The sequence below is a fragment of the Lygodium microphyllum genome, chromosome 26, assembly GCF_053477565.2.
Source record: "Lygodium microphyllum isolate KBCC chromosome 26, Lygodium_microphyllum_v1.1.10, whole genome shotgun sequence".
In the NCBI taxonomy this organism is placed as follows: domain Eukaryota; kingdom Viridiplantae; phylum Streptophyta; class Polypodiopsida; order Schizaeales; family Lygodiaceae; genus Lygodium; species Lygodium microphyllum.
Window position 1 is genome coordinate 84,294,275 of NC_141160.1, and position 21,987 is coordinate 84,316,261.

General features: G+C 43.8%; 1 protein-coding gene and 1 pseudogene across 1 annotated transcript in view; one reads left to right on the plus strand and one right to left on the minus strand.

Annotated features, from left to right (window-relative positions):
* LOC148013484 (transmembrane protein C9orf5 protein) overlaps window positions 1–21,987 on the plus strand; it is a 47,575-nt gene that overhangs the window by 17,892 nt on the left and 7,696 nt on the right. The window lies entirely within an intron of this gene.
* On the minus strand, window positions 2,135–5,415 carry LOC148013485 (uncharacterized; annotated as a pseudogene).

Here is a 21,987-nt window from a genome sequence, read left to right on the forward strand (position 1 = left end):
CACTCATGCTCATTCAACATTCTACAAGTCATATTCTATGTGTCGTCACACACACACACACACACACACACACACACACACACACACACACACACACACACACTCTCTCTCTCTCTCTCCTTCCCCCCCCCCCCCCCCCCAAAAAAAAAAACGAAAAAAAAAAAACCCAAACCCCCCCAAATGCCCTATTGAACGATATAATGTATGTCCAAAGAGCTGAGAAAAACTCAAACCATTGTTTGTCTAGCATGTTGAGCGGAGAGGGTTCATGGAGATTGGCTCCAAATGATCCCTGAGAAGCACACCACCAAAGTTCAGATGTCGGAGGATGCCACCGCAACCAGTGAGGATGAAAATGCAGGTGCAGTAGTTCGAGAAGAGTGAGCAACAGCAAACACAGCCTTTGGAGGAGAAAACACAACTCTCTAGGAACTTTGGGAAGCACATAGCATCAAAATCTGATGAAAATGCAGCTTGCACATTGTTCGGATCATGATGTCAATCAGGGTGTTCGGAACAATAGCAAAAAATTGATCAAATGCTAGGAATGCAGGACAAGGGGATGGAAACAGGTTGCCAACAAATGGAAGATGATATAGAAGTAGGGTGGTAGTAGGGTTTCCTGCTAATCAACAAATGTAGCTATCTACAAGTTGTGGATGATGTGGTAGTAGGTGTTGAGAAACCCTTCACCCACAGTTTTGCATTTTGTGTTTTGCGTTTAGGGTTTCACAATGGACAACCCCAAAAAGGGCCTAGGTGCCCACACTGGGGCACCACCCTAGACAGTCGGTAACCTCCCTCTAGGCCCCACCTTGGACAGTCTCTTGCCTATTTATAGGCTGCCTCTGTCACTCATTTGACACGGCTGATTCATTTAGTCTGTCACCTCTTCTCTCTAGCCTCTCCACTACCCTTACACCCCTTTAGGAGGACATTGCGGTTCGTGGTTCGTGTTGTCTTCATCATCTTCCTTGTACTACAGCACCCTTGTTCCCTTGTATCACATTCACTCCATGATTCAGATCTTCATAATTCCATTGAGTTTCTTCTCTCTTCTCTTCTTTTCTCAGTGTTTACCAAGTTCACTCCATGTTACTCTCCGCAAACCCTGTTGTCTCGCTGGTATGTCATCTTTTGACATGGTATCAGATCTGGATCTACTTAAACAGTGGCAAAGATCCTCCACTCTAGTGAAGGCAAAGACCAGTGGCGGGTTTGGTATCCACTTCTCTTCTTCTTCCGCTGCATCAACACCCTAACTGGCGCGGCTGCTTCCTCCCGCATTTGCTATTTTCCAACCTGTGTTCAGGTGTTGCTGCTACCGTCTCCACCTTCTTGTTGCTACTGGTAGCTTAGCTAGACTGCTGGCGACTGTTCTTTGCGGCTGATGGCTCAGCAAGAGGCTGTTGGCAGCTCCTCCTTGTTGTTGGTGGCTCAGCTAGACTACTGGCGGCTATTCTCTGCTGTTGGCGGCTCAGCCAGACTCTTGGTGGCTCATCCCTGACTGTTGGCGGCTCCTCCTTGATATAGTACGGGGGAGTTTTGGAAATGGGGGAAACGGAAACGGGAAAAACTGGAGTTTCGGTCAAATTTTGAAAACGGGGAAACGACGTTTTGGATTGTGCACTAAAAAAAATATAGTAATATATGGGTATGTAAATATATCAATGCCTACAACAACATGTATTCAAATTTCATACAAAACTTTGAGTCTTCATGTCATATGATTGAAATCATGATTCATTACACATTTCACGAGACACGAGTCACAACTCATGAGTGAAGACTGAGGAGCCAAGATTGAGGACTCAACGGTTAAAACTTAAGACATCTTAACATAATTAAGACTCAATTTTCAAAACATAAGGCAACAACATGAATTAGAATTTATGACTCATGAATAATCTATGATCTAAAGAGCAATGAAGACTGACATTAAGAACAATGGAACAAGAATCAAGATGCATAATAAGTGGGATCAAGATACAATGATAGTAACTATGTTATGTGAATAATCTATTATCTGTCAAAACTCCAAAGTCCAGTGAGGCTATAAGTATCAACATTAATGAACAACCGATAACTCTAGTCTAGACTTTGCACTGCTAAACTGACTCCTATATATCACGAGTCATTCGAACTCTGAGGATCTGTGCACCATCTCCTCGTCCGACTGCGAGGACCCTGATCGAGAAGTTGATGAAGCAGCCTTAGTCTCATCCTTAGACTCTGGCTCAGACTCTGCCTCTGCCTGTGATGCACGACTATGTGTGGCTCTCGCTTTAACCCTCCTCTGTGCACGAGTCTCATGCACCGGTGCCAATAGCTCCTCATAGAGCATGGAGTAAATATCCCGCTTCTCCTGTGGTATCTGCGGAATGTCACGTACCTTCTCTATATCAATCTTGTCAACATTCATCTATAATGGTGAACGAGACAAAGATATATCATATGAGAGGAGATTCAATATGTTCAATGTTCAAACTTTATACATATCACAATTTATAATTCAATTTCCAAGCAAATAAGCAATGTAAAGTGTCAAGGACTCAAGGTTAAAAAGTTAATTATACATAATACTAATCATTACCAATTTACCTATGAAGGCTCAGTGGACAGAGCGGTCCTCTCAAAAAGCCGGAGATTGTAATGGCAAAACACTAAATGCTTCAACAGGGCAGTTGTGAGCTTGTTTCTCTTTTTGGTGTGGAAGAGGACCCATGTGCTCCAGTTCCTCTTAGCAAGCCTTGAACTACAATCTTGCGAGAGGACCCGAATGGCAATGTGTTTCTATTCAAATTTAAGAGATTGAGGTTAAGTAATTGACAATTGCTAATATGCATACAGCAAAATCAACATTTGAATGGGTAATAGATTATAGAACTTGCTACCTAGGTTTCATAATGCATTAGATAATCAAGATTCAAAATATAAAAGTCACCAGTCACATACCAAAGTAGGAGCACAATTGTCGTATTTCTTTCATCAAGAGACATACTACAGCTGTGCTTCTCGAAGCCTAGCTATGGGTCGGTCAAAATGAAGAGAATGATTGCGGAATGCCAGCAAATCATCCTCTACTCTTCTCATCATATCTATATCATCCTCTGTGAGGCGTCTCATGTATTCCATGAAGCTCTCCTCTAACTTCTCGCCAGTGTACTACTTCTCGCTATGCCAAAGGGGATGCAAGATATATGCGACAGCATGGATTGGTTTATGGAACCAATTCCATCGTGCATTCCACACTGCATGAATCTCATCAATCCTACAGATAAAATAAGTTAAAAACTTAGAAGTTAGAATAACGATCAATCATCAAGGAGTCTTTAAAACTTAATACCAGATAATTACATGTGTAAAAGTTAAGCAAAACTTACTTATCTTGGGGCAAAACGCTGTTGCGAAGCAAGGCCTCGCCAATTTTATCCATATACTCATATAGAAGCCCCAAAGTACTCCCCTCCATATTAGTGATGCGCAATACAGTATAATCATGAGTGAGACATTTTACCAATGCCTCTGCCTCAACCCACCAACTTTCATTTAAAATATTGTGCCTAAAAGTAAGAGCCTTTGGAGAGACTCTCTCACTCCATGTGAGCCATTCCTGGCATGCAATGGTCCGTATTAAAATTTGATGGACCCGTATCAACCTCTCCAATACAATAAACATATAAGCAAATCTAGTGGTGGAGGGCTTCAATAGCTCAAGTGTGCTATTGGCTCGAAACATGCTTGTGACGGATGGCCTCTTCTTCACAAATCTTACTATGCTTGTTGCCATCTTGAAAATGTCATCCACCCAAGATATTTGCCCAACATCTTCAATAAGCAAGTCAAGGCAATGGGATGCACATGGAGTCCATACTATGCTAGGAAACTCCTCCTCAAGCATACGTCCCATAGACACACAATTGCTTCCATTATCTGTCACCACCTGCACCACATTTTGGACTCCTATGTCCATGATGACCTATTGTATGTACTCCCAAATGAAAGCTCTTGTGATGGTAAGACCTGAGGCAGAGGCATCAATGGCCTTAATGAACATGGTGCCTTTACATGAAGACACCAAAACATTGTAAACATTCCTTCGGCGCATATGTGACCATCCATCGCATAATATTGTGCATCCATATTTCACCCATGTCTCCTTCAAGAGCTCCAATTGAGCCTCTATGGATGCTTTCTCCTTTCGAAGCTCTCGTGTGCGTAATACATCTGCGGATGGACCTTCCCACTCACACCCTATGCGGTTTACTGCCCTAATTGTCTTCTTCCATTGATGTGTAGTGGCCACATTGAAAGGGATAGCACACCAAATAAATAAGTGTGCGAGTTTCCTAGTTGCCTCCACAATTGCCTGCCTCTGAAGTCCTGCATGGACACTTTAACCATACAAGGAGCCCTTTTGCCCACCACCTCTAGAAGATGGCAACAGGTCCTTTTTGCACTTGGATCCAATACGGATATGGATGCACTTCTTTTTAATGGGCCACTGACAACTCCAATTTGGCTAGTGCCACCAAGCCCACTAGCCTCTCTTTGCCCCACTTGTGCTTCATTACCTCAATGTGGTGTTGATTCATCCTCTTCTAGCTCAATACCCATATGCTTTCGGCGCCAAAGATGGAGAATTACTGTTACTTCTGCCGGCACATTTGCACAAGGCCCGATGTCTTTGTTGGGAACGCAAGCCAAGTGGTCTTTCACGTGCGTTACACTCCCTGATTTCTCCAATCCACAATAGTTGCACCACTACTTTGATTCGCCGGAGCTCTCGTATCCCTTGATTGGAGTGACATGCCTCCAATATGGGTCCGACGCCATGATATGATTAGCCTTTAGGAGTCAGGGCCTAGGTAATAGATTAAAGGAGGAGGAGAAGAGAAGAAAAAGAAGAAGAAGAAGGAAGAAGAAGGAGAAGAAAGAAGGATAAGTCTGAAGAAGAAGGAGAAGAAGAAGAGCTTAGAGGAAGAGGAAGAGGAAGAAGAAGGGGAAGAGGAAGATGAAGAGGAGGAGGAGGCGGGAGCTAGAGGTGGGACTTAGGAGTTGCAGGTCTGAGGAGGAGGAGGGCCCAGGCGAGAGTTGTTGGTGTGCCACGCATGCAAGTCCGAAGTCGAGAAGGAGAATGAGAACGAGTTTTGCTGGCGTTGGATAACCATGTGAAACGGGCCGTAGGATAGTGAAACGGAGGTCTCCCGTTTTTGTCCTGGTCCAAAACGGCGACCGGTCTGTTTAGGCCTTGCCGAAACGCCCTTTCGGAGTACTAAGCTCCTTGATTGCTAGCGGCGGCTCTTGGTCTGCTACAAGCTGCATTTGCTGCTGGTAGCACCCTCCTGCAGCTTGCAACTCACTTCTAGCCCTTCCATTGCCCTCCCAACCCTTGAGGCAGACATTGTGGTTCATGGTTGACCTCTTCCTTCTTCAGCAAGACATACTGATACCCATGGCTTCTTTACCAACAGATGACTAGACTACCGGGTGCTCCTACTATGGCATCACCGGACACACCATTGATACTTGGCGACTTCGACCTTTGCTCTCCACCTCCCGGAGTATATGCGTCTCCCACCTGGCACTTCGTGTGCCACCTCTCCTTTCTAGGCTACAAAGATCATTTTGCATCGGTTATCGGAGTATTATGCTCAAGGCAATAAGCCGCAACTGACGCGCACTAAGTCCTTTCGAGCACATGGAGGCTCTAAGATCTTATGAGGCGATAAGCCCTCCTAGAGACCACCCCACTGTGTGGAGGTTTTCCCCACCTACTTTTGGATACAGTGGCTTCCGCGGCCCACATCTCCTCCATAGTCCACTCTCTTGAGAGCCCGTGACTGTTCCCTACCCTTGGCTCATTTTGAGCCTCCTTCTTTCCTACCCTCTTCCACTTAGGTTCGAGAGGCCACTTCTGGGTGCTTTTCGGCTTCTTCTTTCGAGTCCCAGATACCTTCTTTGGCACGACCGGCGGCACTTCCTTCGTCATCAGATGCTTCGCAATTTGTGAGCCATGAGTGATTGGATTTCCTCTCTCTCTCAGGCTAGGATCCAGAGGGGGATTTTCTTTCTTCACCCTCAGAGGGGGCTTCCAGTTCTTCTTTAGCTTCAGAGAGGACTCCTACTTCTACTCCTTCCGATTCAAAGAGGCTGTGTGCCATGAAGTTCTTCACACACCAACACCTTTCACTTTCGAGGAGTGGCTCTCCTTTGAGCTGCCATTTCTTCTACTCATACTCGGGATCTAGAGGATCTTCCTAGATCGGGGCCCTTGGGTCTTTAGCAGTGACTTGGTGGCTAGTCCTTTGTATTCCTTCCAGCATGGAGTCATGAAGCTAGTGGCTTCTCCCCCGAGGTTTAGTTTCAGGTTCTACAACTGAACCAATTTCCTGACTATCTTCAAAGGTCTCCTTTCAAGTGGTATTCTCAGATTACAAGGCGGATCTTCTTCGTTTCTTGGTTAGCATGGAGCCAACTCCCGAGATCGAGTACGGGCGTATCCTTATGGTTCTTGGCACCACACAAAGTCTGACATTCCTCCTATGCAGTGCATGTTTTCATCACCTTTGTACTAGGGCACTTGGGCAAGTGAACAATTTCCCCATGAGGGACACTGTCCAAGTGGCACCTGCTGCATGAGCATTTCTCTGTGAGAGTGCACAACGGAAGAAGAAACACGATCACAGAGGGAGAGAGAGAAAACAGAAAATGAAAGAAGAAAATCTGCACTGACTGTAATGAATGCTGAATACAAAACTGTGGACTGATCAGTCCCTGCACATAGCCCGAAGCTTCAGTGAGGGCACCAGATCAGGCTGATGATGACGGCAGCACCAAAGACAGAGGAAGATGATGGAGTCGGAGTGTGCACTTGCCAAAGAAGGAGGGAAGATGATAATACGACTGACTGCCAAGTGGGAAATGGCTATAAATAGCCAAAAAACCCAAAAACTGGCCGACCTGAAATTTGAGGCCATAAATATGTCTGACCAGCATTTAATGCTGGTCCGACCGGCATTTAATGCTGGTAAAAATGCTAGGAATGCTTAGAAAAATCCCGGAAAGGGTGGACAATGTCCGGCAGGTGAGGTAGGCTGAAGAATGTAGAAACTGCTCCGGGAAATGCACATAAAATCCCAACTGGAGGAGAAAATGCACTGAAATGCAATAAACTGAGTGCTCTAGAATGAGCTACCTCCTCCGTCAAAACAAGTGATAGACAAGTCAGAGCTCCTAAAGTCTTCGTCTGACTCAGACTGAGGCTCATAGGCAGGAGATGACAAGGCATGACAAACATGACTGCTAACACCCCCTCTCAGATCTTGGATGTGGTTTGGTGATAAGACATCTTCATATATATCTACAATCACCAAACAATCTGCAACCAACAGACAGTCAAGATGGAGCCGCCTATGTCAGAAAAGACCCAGAAGATGCTGTCGCCTGCAAGAGGAGAGAGAAAATGCTGCCGCCTGGAGAGAAAAACTGCCGCCTATCCTCCAAATGATGACGCCTTCTCCTCTGTTGATGTTGACCACCTCCTGTTGGCTGCGTTTGATGCAAATGCAGGCTGTAAACACCTAGAAAACTGTCGCCTACTCCTCCTGATGCTGCAAAACAACAAAATGCACGTATGGAAGGCTGCGTTTCAGCCTGGACAGCACCGCCAAGGGCTGGAGAGGAGGGAAGAAAGGCTGCACTTGATGGTGTCCTCCTCTGCAATGGAAGCTCTCCTATGTGTGCTCACTTAGGCTCTGATACCATGTGAGAGTGCGCAATGGAAGAAGAAACACGAACACAGAGGGGGAGAGAGAGAGAGAGAAAGCAGAAAATGAAGGAAGAAAATCTGCACTGACTGTAATGAATGCTGAATACAAAACTGTGGACTGATCAGTCCCTGCACACAGCCCAAAGCGTCAGTGAGGGCACCAGATCAGGCTGATGATGACGGCAGCACCGAAGACGGAGGAAGATGACGGAGTCGGAGTGTGCACCTGTCAAAGGAGGGAAGCAACTGACTGCCAAGTGGGAAATGGCTATAAATAGCCAAAAAACCCAAAAACTGGCCGACCTGAAATTTGAGGCCATAAATATGTCCGACCAGCATTTAATGCTGATCCAACCAGCATTTAATTCTGGTAAAAATGCCACGAATGCTCGGAAAAATCCCGAAAAGGGTGGACAATGTCTGGCAGGTGAGGCAGGCTGAAGAATGTAGAAACTGCCCCGGGAAATGCACATAAAATCCCAACTGGAGTAGAAAATGCACTGAAATGCAATAAACTGAGTGCTCTAGAATGAGCTATCTCCTCCGTCAAAACAAGTGATAGACAAGTCAGAGCTCCTAAAGTCCTCGTAAGTCAGAGCTCCTAAAGTCCTCGTCTGACTCAGACTGAGGCTCACAGGCAGGAGATGACAAGGCATGACTGCTAACATTTTCAGCATGTCGCATTGTATCTCCACCTCACTTTTCTCTTGTTCCTCTTTTTGGGCCCGAGAGGGGGTGTTGAGAAACCCTTCACCCGCAGTTTTGCGTTTTGTGTTCTGCGTTTAGGGTTTCACAGTGGACAACCCCAAAAAGAGGTTTGGCGCCCATAGTGGGGCACCACCCTAGACAGCCAATACCCTCCCTCCGGGGGCCACCCTAGATAGTCTCTTGCTTATTTATAGGCTGCCTCTATCACTCATTTGACATGGCTGATTCATTCAGTCCATCACCTCTTCTCTCCATACTCTCCACTGCCCTCACATCCCTTTAGGAGGACATTGCGGTTCGTGGTTTGTGGCTGTCTTCATCATCTTCCTTGTGCTATGGCACCCTTGTTCCCTTGTATCACATTCACTCCATGATTCAAATCTTCATCATTCCATTCATCAGAGTTTCTTCTCTCTTCTCTTCTCTTCTCTTCTCAGTGTTTACCGAGTTCACTCCATATTCCTCCCCTCAAACCGTATTGTCTCACTGGTACATCGTCTTTTGACAGTAGGTTCATAGAAAATGTGGTTAGAGGATCATTCCTTGGATGGGCAGTCAGGTGGGCAGACATTGTTTGGCAGTCAAAGGGCCTAGGTGGAATATTGAGTAGCAACCAATTGGTGAATGTGGGCAGTTAGACAGCAGCAGTGGGCAGGTTGGGGGCAGCAGACCGCACATTGATGATGGCAAGTAGACCATTTTCAGCTTGGCCGGCCTGATCATTTCAGCACATTTCTACAGGCTATTTGTAGCTTCCTAGTCATGTGGTCGCGTACACATTTATCAAAGAGATCATGACGTTGGCTGAGTGCATACTTTTTGTCACTCACCATATATATACTTTGCTTTTAGATTTTTCTCTCTCACTCACACACACACACACACACACACACTCTCTCTCTCTCTCTCTCTCTCTCTCTCACGTGTGTGGCGTTCCACTCTCTCTCAATCCATGACGTTGGCTGAGTGCATACTTTTGTCACTCACCATGTATATACTTTGCTTTTAGATTTCTCTCTCACTCACTCTCTCTCTCTCTCTCTCGTGTGGCGTTCCACTCTCTCTCAGTCCGTGCATCTGCTTCCACAATGCTGCACTTTTAACATGGTATTAGAGTTGTGAAGGGTTGTACCAAGGTGGACTGATTTGAAGAGTAGTTTTGAGTGTCTCAAAGGAGCTGCATTTTCAGCATATGAGTGCGAGTGGGAGGGCTGCATATAGGGCTATGAGAGAATTGATGAGCACATCAATGGATGTGAGAGGGAGTGTTGCATTTGTTGATTGGGAGGGCTGCCTAGACTTGTGTGGCATCAAGAGGAAGTCTGCAGACTTGATTTTGCATAAGAACAATATAATTGTTGAGAAGGTTGTGTTATCAGCTTTTGGAGCAGATTTTGCATTTTCATCACCTTTGGTGGCGAAGAAGCCTCATGCATAGGAGGTCCTGGATAGTGCACTTTCGGAGTTAGAAGCGGATTACTCCAGAAGTGTGGCAAATTCAAGGTAGGACAAGGATGTCTTAGCAATTCAAACATGTTTTTCCAAGCTATGATGGATTGCAAGGTTCTTGTTCTATCTACAGTACCCTAGGATTAGAAGCTAGATGGAGATAACTTTTTAATCACTTTTGGATACGTTGATACCATCACATGGAAAGAATTGGTGCTCATGATGTTGGATTAGAAGGACCATTTTAAGCTACATTCTCCACCACAAAACGGGAATTCAGAGGCTTTGACTGGTTAGAACTCAGACACAAAGGAGGGTAAAGAGAAGAAGAACAATGACAAATTCAGGACGACTCCACCTGCCACACTAATGTGGCAAGATAGGAAAATGGAGGAAGAATTGGCTAAAGGACAAGGAGGAGTACAAGAAGGATACTTCCAAGAACAATTCAAACTTGACATTTTCTGCCCTAGCTGATGGAATATATTAGACACTTGGCCAACTAACTCCAAGCCTTAAGGAGCAATGGTTGCTCCAACATCATTAGCGTTTCTTCATTTGGAGGACTTGGGAGATACCTTCATCCAAGGATGCAGCATTGATGGTAATGACGGCTTGAGAATGGATCATGGAAAATGCTACTTCTTGCCACATGACTTTGAAGTAGTTCTGATCTATAGGGTAGTGAACATGAACTTACAACTCTCACACTATTCAACTCAGCAAAGAAAATAAATGACAGAGAGAACCTGAGAGCTAGAGCTCTCTTGCACAGTAGACATAGCAAATTGGCATGCAAGATGAGCGGCTATGATTTAATGTTGAGAATAAACCTTTATATGAACTTGTGACTTGCACAAGTGTGATCAATGCGGTTGTCACAAACCAACAATCTTTTTGCTAATGATTCCTCACATGCCTGGCTCTTCAATGGACCAAATTTGCTCCAATTGCTATGTCCTCGGTTGATCTCACCAATCTTGACCAATGAAATTTGAATCTCTCTCAATTACACACTCAAACTAGTGTGTATGCAAGCATACGGAATTCCCATGAATCTCACTCCTAGGCCTACCCAATTTGTCAAATGAGGCCTTAGCCTTGATTGTTCAACAATCTTAGAGCTTTGCCCTAATCAATACACCTTCAATTTGCTGTCAAATTGGAGTAATTCAGACTTGAAGACTTGCTGTCCATAAACCCTAATCTTTGACATGCATTTGCCCTGAGATTGGATGTTGAATTTAATACTTTCAATGGCCAGAAAATCATGCTTGGATGCCTAAATATATTTTCCCTAACGTTTGCCTTGAATTTTCAATGATTTTGGATCCAAAACAAGGGGGAAATTGGTGGTTTTGGTTGAAATTTCTTCAACAAGCAATTCCATGCAGAAAATGACTAATTTTTGCAAACACTAGCCACTTGATGATCTGCTGTAAACAGAAAACCCTAATCCTGATATTCTATATAAGAGAGCTTGCACAGCCAGAGAGAGAAAGGAGAAGAAAGAGATTGATTTTCGGAGTCCAGCATCTCAGGATGGCTTTTGTAGAGCGGCAATCATACCTCTCCTTTTGCTGCTATAGCTCTCTCTAAACTTGGGCTGCTCTGAAAATGAGAGAAAGAGAGCCCCATAGCCAAGATCAAGTTAGTCAATTGAATAACCAGGTGGTCTGTAATCAAATCTCATTTTTGATCAAGGGCTAATTAATCACTTGGTCATTAATCATAAGTGAGCTGCGTAGATAACCAAACTTAAGCTCAAGGTTCGCTTAATAACTTAAATGCTCTAAGCAAGCTTCTTATTGAGAGAACCTTCAATGTAACTCAATTCTAATGTGTAAACTTTTAATCTAATGAAAGCTTCACATTGCATCTTATTCCTTTTGCCTTGTCCTTATACCACAACTTTTACACTTGTCATTCACTATGTGCCTTGTTGTTTGTCAAAATTTTCATCACTATTGGAATGGTCATCGTGCCAAAGGGTAGGGGTACTAAAACTAGAGTTTATTCTTAATTAAATCATTTAGTCCATTCACCATTCTAATGATATATTTTCCTCTTAGAACTTGGTAGAGTGATCCCAATGGCATGCGTGTATGAAGCAAAGACATATTGAAACAATTGCATATGTAATATGCAAAATGCAACAAGCAACATGTGCACTTGTTGTTGCCATATACATGTCCATAGGTATAATCCAAACCAAAATTTTCCAAAAAGATGATGCATAGCTCCATGGTAAGCATTCACATAAAACTACATACCAACATATATAGTGACTAGAACACTAATTATAGAAGGTTCCAAAGTAGATATACTGTTAGCATATGGTACCTTGGGTGAACATAAAGCATACTAAGCAACCATGAGATATCTGAGCGTATTTGATTAGGAGTGGGAGTGGAAGTGCTACTTCCCTCTTAAGCATCAAGCAATGCTATGCTGAGCTAAAAAAATTAATTACCCATTGATTAGCTCTTTTAAAACAGCCCCAAAACAGTACATTACCAAAACTTTCATTAAATGGAGAGTGGTTCTAGAGAGTTTCTAAATCCCATATGCAAAACCTTAATTTGGGAGGATCCTTCCACATCTGTAAATAGATAGGCTGTCCACCATTCAGTCGATCCTTGTCTTCCAGCTTTCAATAGCCATCAACCCTCTTTCACTAGTTGTCTAGCCCTTATTGATTGCTGCTATGTGGTCTATAGCTGTCCCCCAATCTCCCATTGTTGCTAGTGATCAGCTTTCGTCATCTACATCAGGTCGTTTTTGTATTTTCAGCACTTCTCTTTATCAGCCTTTGCTCGGATTGGTGGTTACTATACTCGGGATCCGTCTCTAGTGGACAACACACATCGACACCTCCCTTAGTCCACTCCCAAGAGAGTCAGTGACTATTTGATAGCTTTGTCCTTGAGTATCGTGTACATTCTTTTCTTCATTTATGACATTGATTCATTCACTTCAAAGTTCTCTTTTTTCTTTGTTTGTGTTTTGCACATCACTGTTTGAGGAGTCGTGTTTCAGTCGTGGTGGTATATTTTGTGTTTCCTTTTGCAAACTCTAGCATATCTTTACATGGCATATATTCTGCGTTTCCTTAGTGCAAACTCTAGCATATCTTCACATGGTATAAGAGCCCGTGCTCTTGTAAAGAGTATCCTATGGATATTGTGGAGGCTTGGTTTTGTGCGAGGTATATAAATGACATGTAATTGATTCATAATATCTTAGACACCACTTTCTTGGGATTCTACGATCTCTTATGAGGCTTCTTCATCATTGGAGGCCTCGAGAAGGCATTATGGACCTGACGAGGAAGACCACACACCATCCTCATCTTCACCTTCTTTTTCTTCTCCTGTTTTCGATTTTAGTATTATGACATAGGAGTTTGAAGAGTACTTGCACATTGCGTATAGTCGAGCTTACACCCATCTTATTAGCTTTTCTACTACATCCGGACTGGTTGGTGGGAGTGATCATCTCTCTGATCATGGAGGATATACAACATATGGGATGATTAGCATGTCAAGAAATGATTGTTGTGAAAGCAAACTAGAGAGAGAGTAGGGGGGGAGAAACAATGTGTATGACAAACACTAAGAGAAAAGAAACTTAGAAAACACAGAAGAAGAGGATGATGAAGCATTAAATCATGCCAAGTGAACAAAGTTGATCTAGCAAAGTTGAAGCTTTGACGATAATTGCACTGTCTTGTTTGAATCAAGGGGCATCACTTGTTGGGAATCTGCACAATGAAGGGAGTAAAATGTAATCCTCTTGACAGTAGGATGTCGAAGATATATGTTGAAGGTGAAGGGCAGCTATTAAGGGAGCGGAATGCAGTCCTCAAATGCTGTTGGAGTTGAGGAAGAAAATTACCAACTATGAATGCATACTCTCGAAGATGAGCAATAGGACGGCTTGTTAGATGAGGAAATCCAGCCCTTGATGGAGCAGGAACTGCAAAAATGCAGGTGTTTGGGATAGTAGGTGCTTGCGAGAGCTGTCACTAATGCGAAGGAAGTGTCCGACTGTGAAACACAGCTTGGGAGACTGACGTCAGGTGGAGAGCATTGTCGCTAGTTAGAAAAAGGTGATCTGGCAGCAAAAATGCGAGTGCTTGCTATCACTAAATGGAAATGATGATCTCCAGGTGGAGGAAAAGAATCTCTTCAAAAAATGCAGGTACAATATGATGCTAGATAGTGGAGATGGTCGCTAGGTAGAGGATGAGATTTTGCAGCCCAAAACGCAGCTTGGAAGGTGTAGGAGATAGGGTGCTTGGTCCAAGGAGAGATGAAGATCACAAGCTGCAATGTTCTATGGGTGGGGTGTGAGTAGTAGTGGAGATATGGAAGAGAGTGATAGGACATTAAAAGGAATAAATGTAGGAGTGAATAAATGAGTGAAGTCAATGTTGTATATATATAGGCATAGATTGTCTAGAGTGTTACCCATTTGAAGTCTCTCGGGTGGCACCTTGACTCTCTCAGAAGGTGTTGAGAAAGGCTTTTTGGGGATGCAAATGGAAACCAAAAATAGAAACGAAGAAGGGAAATTGTCCTGAATGATATAGTTTCTCAACAACCCCTGTAAGGGCCCAAAAAGGAGTACAAAAAGAAGAGAGAGAGAAGAATAGAAACTTGGAAATCCGAGTATTCCACCTAGAAGGTAACCTATAGTGAATAACAATAGACATGATGAGCTGATAGGACCCGAAACTCAACGTCGGGAGAGAAGCCACAAGCTGCGTGACTCCATGCTGGAAGGTATACAAAGGCCTAGCCACCAAGTAATGGCTGAAATATCCAGAGCCTTGAACTAGCAAGAACTTATAGGTCTTGGGTAGCGTTGGAAAGTAAGGGGAAGGGGAATTAATGGGTGAGATGGCATGGAGATGTCAACCCGCGAAGAACCACAAGAGTAGTAGGGACCCTCTCTGAAGTTGAGGGAATGGGATCTCCCCTTTGAAGAAGAATGATGAACCCCCTTTGAATCCTTCGTCGAATCCCCATTGGAGAGAGATAGGGAATCAAGAAAGTCATGGATCCCAGCCTCCAAAACATCGAAAGATGAAGGAAACGATGGTGGCGGTGTTGAAGAAGGTATTTAGGGCTCCAATGGAACGGATGCTAGGTAGCTCCTAGAGGGGCTTCTTGAACTTGAGTAGAAGAGGGAGTGGAGGGAGGGGTATCACATAGAATCTTCTCGATACCTGCATCGGAGTTTGTGTTTGTGAAGCAAGACAAGGGAGGAGGAAATAGATAGCTCTTGTGGAGCCATGGATGATAATAGTCATTGTCTCTTAGTGGAGCCAACTGTGAAGCCGAAGAAAAGGAAGGGATCGAACAGTCTCTATTTCTCGAAGGAGCAAAGCGACAAGAGGATAGTATCGAATAATCACCGTCTCTCGGTGAAGTGGACTATGGAACTGCAAACCATGGCCGTGGAAGCCGTTGGACCTGAAAATAGGTGGAGGAAGCCTCTGTAGCACATTACAGCAGTCTTTAGGAGGTTGTGGCACTTGATGATCCTCCTTTTGCTTGTAAGGACTTAGTGCACATTGGATGCGTCTTATTGCCTTAAGCATAATACTCTAATAGCCAATGCAAAACAGTCTCTGTGGCCCAGAGGGGAGATATGGCACAAAGAGTGCCTAGTTCTAGATACATATACTTTGGTGTTGTGGGGAGCAAGGGTCGAGGGCGACAATCCTTGATGGTATGACTGTTCTTGCCGCAGTAGAAGCACCCAATGGAGTGTTTGTTAGGAGAAGCCATGGTACCGGTGTCTCAACCTTGAAAAGGGAGGGAGGGAGGGGAAGGGAGAAGAAGAGAAGGGTATCTCATGATGATGTAGTGGAAATAAGGGGGGGAATCAGAAGATGATGTTGAACTTGCAACTTGTCTTTTCCTTCTCCGATGTAGAGGATCTTCATGATCCTAAGTGTCATTGGCTTTGATACCATGCCAAGAAGTGACAGTTGTGAAAGCAAACTAGAGAGACAATAGGGTTTGCAGGGGGAGAAACACAGTGTGTGTATAACAAACACTGAGAGAGAAGAGAAACTTAGAAAACATAGAAGAAGATGAAGCACTGAATCATGCTAAGTGAACAAAGCTGATACAATGGAGCCAAAGCTCTGAAGATAATTGCACTGTCTTTTTTGAATTAGGTGGTAGCACCTATAGGGAATTTGCATAGTGAAAGGAGAGAAACACAGTCTACTGGCAGTAGGATATCAAAGATGTATGTTGAAGGTGAAGGACAGTTGTTGAGGGAGTGGAACACAGTTCTCAGATGCCATCGGAGTTGAGGAAAATCAACAGCTATGAACATGTACTCCCAAAGATGCGGATCAACAACACGACCTGTTAGATGAGGAAATCTAGCTGTTGATGGAGTAGGAACTGCAAAAATGCGGGTGTTTGAGATAATAGGTGCATGTTGGAGCCATTGCTGATGCTAGGGAGGTATCAAATCGTGAAACACAATCTAGTTTAAACCTATCACTAAGTAGAGAGAGGTGATCTTGTAGCAAAAATGTAGGTGCCTGCTAATGCCAAATGGAGATGATGGTCACCAGGTGGTGGAAGAGAATTTGTAGCAAAAAACGCAGGTACAATCTGACGCCAAATGGTAGAGATGGTTGCTGTCACGGGGATGTGAAATTTTGAGATGCTCTAATTTTGTCGATAACATTTGATTAAGATATTAATCAAATGTGCAAGGTTGTTTAACACATGTGATGCACATGGCAGTTATTTTATGGTAACAGGCCAAGGACCCTGAGGTGGGTGCCAAAGGCAAAAGTTGTAATAAGTTATGTCTAATAGGTACTAGTGTTAGCAGAGTATTTGTCAGCTCATGTGTGAGTCTGAGCTTGATCTGGGCTGTGGCATTTTTATTAGGTATTTTAGGTAATTTTTTTGGTGTGGCATTTTATGCCAGTGGAGCATTTTATGCACCAGTCGGCCAGCTTTAATGCTGTCCGACCAGCATTATTGCTCCCCACTTTTTCAGCCTATTTATACTTAGTGGCTCCTCCTCAGTCAGTCACTTCATTTTCACCATCTGCAGACTCTGTGGAGAGAGGAGCCAGTGCCAGTGCCCACGCAGTCAGTGACTCACTGTTGTATGCGACTGTCTCGTGTTCAGATATATGGATTCCATTTCCCGTGCATACATCTGAGTTCTCATCTGTATCGTGTTCTTTTCTTTTCTCTTTTTGTCTTGTGTTTCAGTAGTTTATTTCAGCACATGTTTATGCTTCCACCGCTGCTCCACTTCTGACATGGTATCAGTTTTCAGGATTTGTGTTTCTGCTGTGTTTTCTTGCTGATTTCAGGACTGTTTTGTACCCCTGCTGATCAGACGACTGCTGTCGCAGCCAGGCGACCTGTTTTGGGGCTGTTTTCAGCCTGCGTTTTTTGCAGTCTTACCATCGCCTGCTGCCTACGCACCCTCTGTTGCCTGCGTTTTTCATCTACAGCTGCTGGCGATAGTTTTCTACCTGTTTTTCTCCAGTTTATAGCCTGTGTTTTGCTGATTCAGCATCTCTCGTGGCTGGATGACTGTTACTTCAGGCCGTTTTTGCTGTTTTTGGCAGTTTTTGACTGATTTTTTGACTTTCTGCAGCAGATTTTGTCTTCTATTGATCAGATTTTGGGTTATATTGCATGTGAACTCTCCTTTTCTGTAGTCTGTGCATGTGTTTTGGCTGTGTTTCCTCTCTACCTTCCATATGGCTCCTCCGTGCACTTCCCCTGATGATAAGTTACATGGACCTGATTATCTCACATGGAGTGCTGTCATGAAAGCTTGGTTTGTGCAGCAGCGGCTATGGTACATCGTCTGTGGAGCTATTCCTCGACCTTTCTGTCCTTTTCCTCTTCCTGAAGACTTTGATGAGGACAACCATGAGACATCCTTGAGTTCACAGGGGTGGCTTCCGGCACATTATGAGGTGACGGGAAGAAGAAGTCAAAGGCCCAGTGTTACCACTGTGGCAAGAAGAGACATTTGCGGAAGGACTGCAAAGAGTTGGCGGCTTCCAGGAAGAAGGAGCAGAAGACGAAGCGGGATGCTGACTCTACCGATGAGTCCTCTCCTTCATCGGACTCCGACTCCGATCCTCCACCCAAGGAGAAGTCCAAGGCGCGGAAGGGATCCTCTTCTTTGGATCGCGGGAAGGGCTTGGTGGCCCCTTCCTCGGCTGCTTTCTAGTGATGGTGATGAGGTCATCCCTCACGACTCTCTTGTGCCAGAGAGGGAGTGTGAGCGGGTGTTTAGATGGGGCAGCCGCGCCTCATCTATACTTTTATACAGGTGCACAGGTTCCAGAGAGGGACGTCCCTGACGCATCGACTTTCGTCTGGCGGAATCAAATCCTGGAGCTGGGAGTGACATCCAGGTTCATGATGAGCTGGTTCTCTGACAAAGAGCGGGAGGCTTTCGTCTGGAGCTCACATGAGGGGACACTTTGGCGGTCTGGCAAAAGGCGGAGAATCCATGGTCACATATGTTCAGCGGCATGTTTGACAGGATGGTCTTGTATGCTACTGCGAGACATTGGTGATGGACACAGAGACATGCTATGATCTTCTTTATTTTCAAGTGTTTGGTACGATCGACATCGACATCAGGTTCTCTCCGAGGCACCTTGGTGGTGGCTTGATCACCCACTGCTTGGGTATCCATGGTTCTACTTGGTGGTTCTATGTTGTATAGTTTCTGATCCCTTTTTGTATTGTATCAGATCACTCATGATCTGAGAGAGGGTGTTAGCAGAGTATTTATCAGCTCATGTGTGAGTCTGAGCTTGATCTGGGTTGTGGCATTTTTATTAGGTATTTTAGGTAATTTTTTTGGTGTGGCATTTTATGCCAGTGGAGCATTTTATGCACCAGTCGACCAGCTTTAATGCTGTCCGACCAGCATTATTGCTCCCCACTTTTTCAGCCTATTTATACTCAGTGGCTCCTCCTCAGTCAGTCACTTCATTTTCACCATCTGCAGACTCTGTGGAGAGAGGAGCCAGTGCCAGTGCCCACGCAGCCAGTGACTCACTGTTGTATGCGACTGTCTCGTGTTCAGATATATGGATTCCATTTCTCGTGCATACATCCGAGTTCTCATCTGTATCGTGTTCTTTTCTTTTCTCTTTTTGTCTTGTGTTTCAGCAGTTTATTTCAGCACATGTTTATGCTTCCACCGCTGCTCCACTTCTGACAACTAGGTGGTACCTGGTGTCCAAGGTTGTCAAGTACGAAAGGTACGATACGGTATGGTACAATAAAATACGGGACTAATTGGTACCTTATGATTTTATAAGGCACGGTACGATATTAGTACGAAAGAAAAAACAAAAACTTAGTTGTTTTGGATTATAGATAATAGAACACATGTTTAGAGCTACAATAGCAATGTCACTTGAGTTAATAGGATGAATATATGAGGGTAAGAAGGTAAAACCTCATGTACAACATGCACAATGCGCTACTAGATGACAGATGGGAGTGTATATGTAATACATCATACAACAAAGAAAAGTGTAGGGTGGATAGACAAAGAGGCTTTTCATTCTTTTGTGTGTGTGTGTGTGTGTGTGAGAGAGAGAGAGAGAGAGAGAGAGAGAGAGAGGGGGGGGGGGAGGGGAGGGGGGGAGGGATGCTCTTGGAATTGCGTACTCATCTTGGAAGTTGGTAGAGAGAGAGAGAGTGTGTGAGAGAGACTTGAAATTATGATAATAAACATACGGCTTAGGAGTTAAAACATATTGTGTGGTCTAGTTTTCATAGACCAAATATAGCCTGTTTTTTGGTGCGGTACGGTACAGACCGTACGGAACGAACTAGTCCGTACGTAGTACAAATGCAACTGTGTCGGTGTCAGATTTGGGCCTAGATCAATTTATTGGCCACTAATGTCAATGATGATATTAGAGACTAGGCATTAATTAGTTAATTAATGTGAGTCTAGGTATCAATAACTACTCAGGGATACTTGGAAGAGAAATTAGCAAAGCTAATTTAATTATTGGTTGATAAAATTAAAATTTTCAGCACTAGAATAATTATTAAATTAATTTTTAGAAGTAACCTTTTGAAAATTAATTTAATAAGGCGAATAATGTTGGAAAATGGGATTAGAAGGCTGTTAGTTGGCAAAACTTGCCCATGCAAGTAGAAAAAACAGTTTTTAGGGGCTGGCGGAGTCTATTCCAACCATTGTGAGAGAGAAGGAGGCTATTAGAGAGCAAGGAGATGCTGATGATGTGATTTGCAGCCACCATGGACCAATCCTACAACAAGTGACAACAATTTGGAGCCCTCTAGGAGCAGGTGACAGTAGCCTAAGGTCCTTTTGGTATAGGTGATAGCATATAGGAGAGGGCAATAGTCTTTCTGGTGGTCCTAAGTTGTAAGTGATAGCTTCCATGGCTTTTGAGTAGGGAAGCAGTAGTTTTTCAGTGTTTCTTGTGATGAAACTCTGAAATTTCTCTTTCTATAGTATTCTCTCTTATTCCCCAGTCATTCTCAAGTTATCTTAGCATTTTTTAGCAATTTGAGCCATTAGAGAAAGAGATTTCAATTAATCTCTGCTGTAATCCCTAATTTACAGTAGAAATTAGGGTTTTGATAGTTACTGCGGGATGCATGCGTAGGATTGAGGGCCTAGGACTTGAATTTTAGTAGCTGAAATTGAGCAATTTCAGGGATATTGAAGAGGCCAGCCAACCAATATCAGATTTGGGGCTGAATTTGTTTTTCAAGGAGCAGGGTGAAGGTGAATCCCCGAGCAAACCAAGGGGCACATTGGTTTGGAGGCTTGCTAGTCAATTTTGATAGCAAGAGACACTTGGATTAGTGGAGGAGATCAGAGAATCTCAGTTGTATTCCTTGCATTTGCAATATAAGATAAAGAAATAATACAAGGGACACCAATTTTTGGGCCAATATAGTGTCAAATGTCCAAGATTAAAGTGGTAATATTTGCATATTCAGTTTATGTGAATTTTATGCTTACTGTAATTAGTGTTAAATTAGGTTATTTACCACCCTATCCGAGGAGGGATGGTTTTAGTTGCCACGTGGAGGAAGAGAATCTGTAGCCCAGAACACAGCCTAGAAAGTGTAGGAGATGGGGCACCTAGTGCAGGAAGAGATGAAGACCACGGAGTGCAATGTCCTCTGGGTGGGGTGTGAGTAGTAGTTGAGAGATGGAAGAGAGCGATAAAATGCCGGAAGTAATGAATGTGGGAGTGAATATATGGGTGGAATCAATGCCGTATATATAGACAGAATGTCTAGAGTGTCACCCATTGAAGTCTCTCAGGTGGTGCCCTAATTCTCTCGGAAGGTGCCCAAAAAGCCTTTTTGGGACTATAAATGGAAACCAAAACTAGAAATAAAAGAGCGAAATGGTATTGAATGATGTTGTTTCCCAACATGGCGACCCGTCTTCTTCATATCAGCTAGATCCAGTGTTAGGTTTGTACAAGCCCTTTGAGTCCTATGAATCAAAATGCTCTTATGTTTCTCCTTTTGGTGTTTAGTATTTAGATGATTTTCAATATGTAAACTTCTATAGAGAGGGCTCTCGAAGTAGACATCCTTCATTAGATATGAATCAAAATGCTCTTCTGTTTCTCCTTTTGGTGTGTAGTATTCAGATGATTTTCAGTATGTAAACTTCTATAGAGGGGGCTCTCGAAGTAGACATCCTTCATTAGGTATATATACATCTTTTGTTTCATTTGAGAATGTAAACTACTCTTCTCAAATCCCTCCCATTTCACTCTCTTTTGATCCACACCTCGATTTTCATCTCTCTCCTCCTAGCACGCTTTCTTTACACCATACACCACCTACATGCACTTTACTACATCTTTTTACCATGGTACATCTTAGGGGAAATGCCACCCTTTAACATTGTGCCTTTCACATACCCATAGGTGAGCACTTCTTTTCATCTTTGGGACAGTGGTGATGGTTATCTCCCTCGCTTCCTCTAACCACTCACCTCTCTATCTATTGGCC